Raw genomic sequence first — 6,806 nt, 5'->3', positions numbered from 1 at the left:
CCATATCCACATGAGGAATATGGCGATGCGAGAAGACCTTGTTCTTGTCGAAGAGCAATGACGAATAATAGTTCATTTGTGTCTTTTTCCAGAAGCGCTGAAGCCTGATCTTGGCTGAGTCATAGGGGGACCCACCGATGAAGAAATTCTTCTCTTCGAAGAATTTTGCATTGTCAAACTTAGGTCGTCTGATGCTTTTGCCAACCTTTGGCATGGATGGCACTGGCTGAATATTGATTTCTTGGGCCTCACATCAAAGATGGGCCTTGGTGAGCCAGTTGAATCATTTGGATGTGTGATGGCCTTTGACTTAGCCACTTCTTCAGCAGTTCCAATTGGCATTGTTTCAGTTTCTGCTAAAGGAACTAATTGTTCTCTCTAAGGGGATGAGTTTGTAGCATCAACAATCATTTCTTGTTGGGAAATTTCTTTAGCTGATGCAGCTAGAATTTCTTCAACAATGGTCTGAAGCGATGGTTAACGTTCTTCAAAACCATTGAGAATTTCTTCAGCCTTTACTAGTGACTGAGGCATCTGAGTGAGAGGTGTGGTGATGGGGTAATTTGAGTGACCCGCATCCCGAAATTCGTCATGAATAACTGATGTTGTGGAGCCATCAATATCCACATCCTCGTCAGTTTCTTCATCGCTTCTAGATGAAGCGGAATTTTCTCCAGTCACTGGGACTGGCTGTGGTTTCCGTGATGATACTTGGTGAAGTGAAGCATTTGCTTCCACTTCAATTTCTTCATCCACCTGCTCTGTGGTAGCAGCATAGTGGGTATCTTCTTCTTCATTCTCATCAGCTGGAGGAATCACATATTCTACCCCATATGGAATGATCTAAAGATCTTCAACAGTGCGAGTAGGGGTGCTGATGAAATTGGTGTAGCATCAATTGGCACAACTAAAGACATTGGTGTCGTCTTCATTTTCTTCAGGGATTCTATTGTTGGATGAGCAGAAGCTTTTATTTTGTTTGCTTCCTTCTCGGCTGCCTTGGTCTTCTTCACTTTTGATGCAGAAGGAAGAGTGATAAGCTTCAAAGATGAAGACTTTGGTTGCACTATAGCTGAGGAACTGGTTGGTGCAGTTTCTTTAGGCACAACTGATACAGCTGCATTGGCCGTTTCTTCAGGCGCAACTATTTCAGTTGCCGTGGCTTGTTCTTGAGGAGGAGGAGGAGGAGGGGGGCAGTCTCACTGGACTGAGGGGTTTGCTGGGGAGCTGAAGAACTTGATGGAGGCGTTGTGCCAAGCTTGGTAGCCTCTCTTTTGTTGTGGTCATCAACCACTTGCTTGGTTGCGCTGATGAACCTTTCACGAACACCATATCAATGGTTGGCCTGGCGCTCATATTCGTCAGATAGTTGTTGGATTTTAGATTGCAATATCACTAGCTGCTGAGGAGATATAGTGAGCATGTTCTTCTTCAACTCCTTCTCCTTCTGAAGTTGTTGTTTCTTAAGGAAATATGCCCTATAGGCAATAATAAAGTTTTTATTTTGTATTTCCTTATTCATGATAAAGGTTTATTATTCATGCTAGAATTGTATTGATCAGAAACTTAAATACATGTGTTAATACATAAACGAATACCATGTCCCTAGTAAGCCTCTACTAGACTAGCTCGTTGATCAAAGATGGTTAAGGTTTCCTAACCATGGACATGTGTTGTCATTTGATAACGGGATCACATCATTAGGAGAATGATGTGATGGACAAGACCCATCTGTTAGCTTAGCATATTGATCGTTCAGTTTATTGCTATTGCTTTCTTCATGTCAAATACATATTCCTTCGACTATGAGATTATGCAACTCCCGGATACCGGAGGAATACCTTGTGTGCTATCAAACGTCACAACGTAACTGGGTGATCATAAAGATGCTCTACAAGTATCTCCGAAGGTGTTTGTTGAGTTGGCATAGATCAAGATTAGGATTTGTCACTCCGAGTATCGGAGAGGTATCTCTGGGCCCTCTCGGTAATACACATCATAAGCTTGCAAGCAAATTACTAAGGAGTTAGTCACGAGGTGATGTATTATGGAACGAGTAAAGAGACTTGCTGGTGACGAGATTGAACTAGGTATAGAGATACCGACGACCGAATCTCGGGCAAGTAACATACCGATGGACAAGGGGAATTACGTATGTTGGCATAACGGTTCAACCGATAAAGATCTTCGTAGAATATGTAGGAACCAATATGGGCATCCAGGTTCCGCTATTGGTTATTGACCGGAGAGGTGTCTCAGTCATGTATACATAGTTCTCGAACCCGTAGGGTCCGCACGCTTAACGTTCGTTGACGATATAGTGTTATATGAGTTATATGATTTGGTGACCAAATGTTGTTCGGAGTCCCGGATGAGATCACGGACTTGACGAGGAGTCTCTAAATGGTCGAGAGGTAAACATTTATATATAGGACGATGGTATTCGGACACCGGAAGAGTTTCGGAGTGCACCGGGTAGTCATCGGGGCACCAGAAGGGGTTCCGGGCACCCCCGGCGAGTGTATGGGCCTTATGGGCCAAAGGTTGAGAAGTACACCAGCCCACAAGGGGATGGTGCGCCCCTTCCACCCCTAGCCCATGTATCGAAGAGGGAGGAAAGGAAGGGGAAGGCGCCCCAAAGGCAGCCAACCCCCCTTTCCTTCCCCCCATACACAAATATGGAAAGGGTGGATTCGGCCAAGGCAGGCGCCCTAGGGCAGCCGCCGACCACTTGGGGCGCCCTAGGAGCTGCCTCCCCTCCCCCTCCACCTATATATATGAGAGGAAGGAGAGGGGCAACACACTAGCAGTGTGTGATGCCCCTCTCCCTCTAGTCCGTCCCTCGGTCATATTTTCGTAGTGCTTAGGCGAAGCCCTACGGAGATAACTTCACCATCACCGTCACCACACCGTCGTGCTGCCGGAACTTATATACTACTTCGCCCGTCTTGCTGGATCAAGAAGGTGAGGACGTCACCGAGCTGAACGTGTGCAGAACTTGGAGGTGCCGTACGTTCAGTACTTGATCAGTTGGAGCGCGAAGAAGTCTGAATACATCAACCGCGTTACTAAACGCTTACGCTTACGATCTACGTGGGTATGTAGACACACTCTCCCCCTCATTGCTATGCATCTCCATGGATAGATCATTGCGTGTGCGTAGAAAAAATTGTTTTCCATGCAACGTTTCCCAACAGTGGCATCATGAGCCAGGGCTATGCGTAGATGATATGCACAAGTAGAACACAAAGAGTTGTGGGCGGTAATAGTCATACTTGTAAGGGCATATTTCTCCCTATGTGATTTTGGTGATTGATGACAATGCATTTGCGGACAAATCATGTGCATTGAGCATTTCAGAGATCTCATGTCTAGGCACAAGGCGATTCGGTGCCCCTCGGAGCCTATCGAAGACGGCGGTTTTGTACGTTTCTTTTCGGTGGATCTGAGTCATAGGAAAGCCGTACTATTAAGAGGGGGTACGCTTCGGAAAGGTTAGGGTGGAATCAACACGTACACATCTGTTCCTTTGCACCACCTTTCCTTCGCTTCTTTGGAGCACCGGTTGTTTACCCTTGTCTTTGTGAAGATGAAGGCCTCCAAGTGCTATAGTTTATGTGGCGTGCGGCAGTACTGCTCAAGGGAGCAGTAGTACCGCAGCTGTCCACGGTAGTACCACCGAGGGAAGTGGTAGTACCGCGTTGTGCGGTAGTACCGCTCCTCGCAAGCGGTAGTACCGTGACCTCTAGCCCAGAACGCTAGCACGCACGGAAGTAGGTGCGGAAGTAATTTTTTACTTCCGTGCCCTACGCGGTTGTACCGCTCCCTGCAAGCGGTAGTACCATGCCGTATTTTTCGCACACACCGAAACTCAGCGGAAGTAGCCACGGATGTAATTTTATTAGTCTGTGCCTTCCCAGCCTAGTTGAACCCTGCCCTGCGGTAGTACCGCAAGGGCGCGCGGCAGTACCGCTCCGGCGGTTCTACCGCTCATTGCTATACGCAACAGGGCCTCGCCTGGTCTCTGCCGCGCGAGCGGTAGTATCGCATCGTCTAGCGGTAGTACCGCAAGCCCTTGCGATAGTACCGCGTGTCTGTGCGGTAGTACCGCCTGTCGTGGGCTGAGTAAGTGGGTAACGGTTGGATCTTTCCCCCTACTATATAAAGGGGGTCTTCTTCCCCAGGAAGACCACCTCTTCCCTCCCCAAGCTCCATTGTTGCTCAAAGCTCCATTTTCACCCGATCTCTCTCCCTAGCGAATAAAACTTGTTGATTTTCTAGGGATTGGTTGAGAAGGCCCCGATCTACACTTCCACCAAGAGAAATTTGATTCCCCCACTAATGCCTTGTGGATCTTGTTACTCGTGTTTGAGCACCCTAGACGGTTGAGGTCACCGCAGAGCCATATTCCATTGTGGTGAAGCTTCGTGGTGTCGTTGGGAGCCTCCGATTAAGTTGTTGTCACATGCTAGCTAGTTCATGCATTAGAGTGTTGCGTCATGTCTACTTTTCACAGAAACTTGAAATTGGGATGCCAGAAACCCCCAGCACCCCCCCTGAAACAACTAGGGTTTACTAAAATCCTTTTCAATGAACCTGAAATGCCCTCCATAAATGTTCACCACCTTTGGTCCTGGCTAAAACCTCTACCAAAAATGGTTTCATATTTTTGGAGGCTATTCTGGATTTTTCATCAAGCCATAAGTATTTGCATTTGGGCAATTTAAATCCTATAAATATTTTAAAATGCCCAAATAATCTTGAAGGTATTTTTAGGCTGTTGAGAATAATTCCAAAGGTGCCTCTGAATATTTCCAGGATTTTCCTAAATGAAATAGTATTTCTACTATTTCAAAACACAGAACAGAAATAAATAAAAACAGAAAAATAGAAAGCAGAGAAGGACTTACCTGGCAGCCCACCTGGCGGCCCAGCACTGTGCTGGCCCATAGCCAGTCAGCTGCCTGCTCTCGCCAGAGCAGGCAGAGAGGTGACGCCGGCGTGCGCGAGCTCGCCACGGCGCCACCTGCTTGCCTCCTCGCCCGTGGACGAGCTGGACGACCCTCCACGACGCGCCCCCGAGCCCCTGGACACCCCCTTTCTCCCCCATCGCCTCTCCCTCGCCTTCCTCCACCATGGCCGACGCAGCCGCTGCCACCTTGCCGGAGTAGCCGCGCCCACCGTCGTCCTCGCGCCGTCCCACCGTGTCCAACAGCTCCGTCGTCGTCTTCTCCTTTGAGCAGGTCGAGCCCTGAGCGCTCGCTTGCCCCGAAGCCTCTGCTCCGACCTCGCCTTCGCCGCTCACCGTCGGAGATCCCCTCCGCCGTCACCACCGCAGCAGTTCGCCCCCGACCTCGCCGTCCGCTCCGTCGCAACCACCGTGAGCCTGGCCACCTTCCCATCCTCTCCTTTCTCCCTCTCGAGCTCCGTAGCCACTGCACGTAGCTCACCCGTACGCGATGCCGCATGAGCTCGTCGCAGACGAGGCTCCGGCCATCCAACGGTCGCACCACCATGGCTGTTAGCTCTACTGCATCGCCAGGAGCCCGTAGCACCATCGCACGCCCCTCGCCGTGCTCTCTAGCAACGGGTTCGACTACACCCGTACCCCGGCAGCCGCACGGCTCGTCGCCGGCGTCGATTCCGGCGACCCCGAGCTCCACCACCACCACCAGTCGATGCGGTTTGCTCCCAGCTACACGTAGGTGCTCTCCGCCGTCCATTTGGTCGCCGGAGGAGGAATCCCGCACTCCACCGCCGCGTCTGGACGTCGCCGGCGGCTAAACGCCGGCGAGTCAGCGTGGTTTGACCACGGGTTGACTCCCCAGAGTCACTGACAAGTGGGGCCCGCCTGCTAATTAATCTGAGTTAGAGTTTAAAATTAATCCTAATTAGTTAATTACCTAACAGTGACACTGACACAGGGGACCCACACGTCAGGTTTGACCTGGACGACCCCGTTGACCGCTGACGTCATCATGACACACTGCTGACGCAATAAGCAATTTAATTACTGGAATTATTCTTATATTGGAAATTCCAGAAATTATCACAAACTTCAAAAAATCATAGAAAATAATCTATAGCTCAGAATGAAAAGATTTATATATGAAAAATGATCAGAAAAATCCATTCTATCCATCTGTACTGGTTTCATGCATGTTTAAGCAAGTTAACCTACTGTTTAATGTAGAACAAGATAAAGCACTAAAAGAGGCCACATATGAACTTGGAATTTGAATCTTTGATTCAAAATAGTCCAAACCCATCTGGTCTTAGTTGCATTAGCCCAATACATCCATTTTGCCATGTCTCATGCATGCATCATATTGTTGCACTTGCTTGGTGTTGATTGTGCTTCGGTATGTTCATTGTGGTAGGTCCTGCCTCCGAGGATATTCACGAGTATCCAACTGAAGGGCAGTATCCCACCACCACTCCGTCAGGCAAGCAACCCATTGATCATTTCGATACAAACCCATCTTCTCGCTTCTGCTCTCATTTACTGCATTAAGACAACGCGATTCAAACTGCTGTGTGTTGCGGTAGTTGAACCCACTTTCCTTTGCATGACCTGTCATTGCCACAGTAACTAGATGAAACCCACTAGCATGTGTAGGAGTTGATTGAGCCATGTTGTGTTCCTACAATGCTATGCTTGCTACGCTTAGAGTCGTGTCAGGTCTGGCTCATCAGGGTGATGAACTAGAGTGAAAGTGTGTGTCGGTAATGAGAGTGAGGTGTTGAATACGATTTGGTAAAGGTATCGATGGGAGGCCATGTAGGAGTACATGGTGGGTTGTTTC

The sequence above is a fragment of the Triticum aestivum genome, chromosome 2D (assembly GCF_018294505.1).
Source record: "Triticum aestivum cultivar Chinese Spring chromosome 2D, IWGSC CS RefSeq v2.1, whole genome shotgun sequence".
Taxonomy (NCBI): domain Eukaryota; kingdom Viridiplantae; phylum Streptophyta; class Magnoliopsida; order Poales; family Poaceae; genus Triticum; species Triticum aestivum.
The sequence above is the reverse complement of the archived record's forward strand: the minus strand, read 5'-3'. Positions refer to the sequence as shown.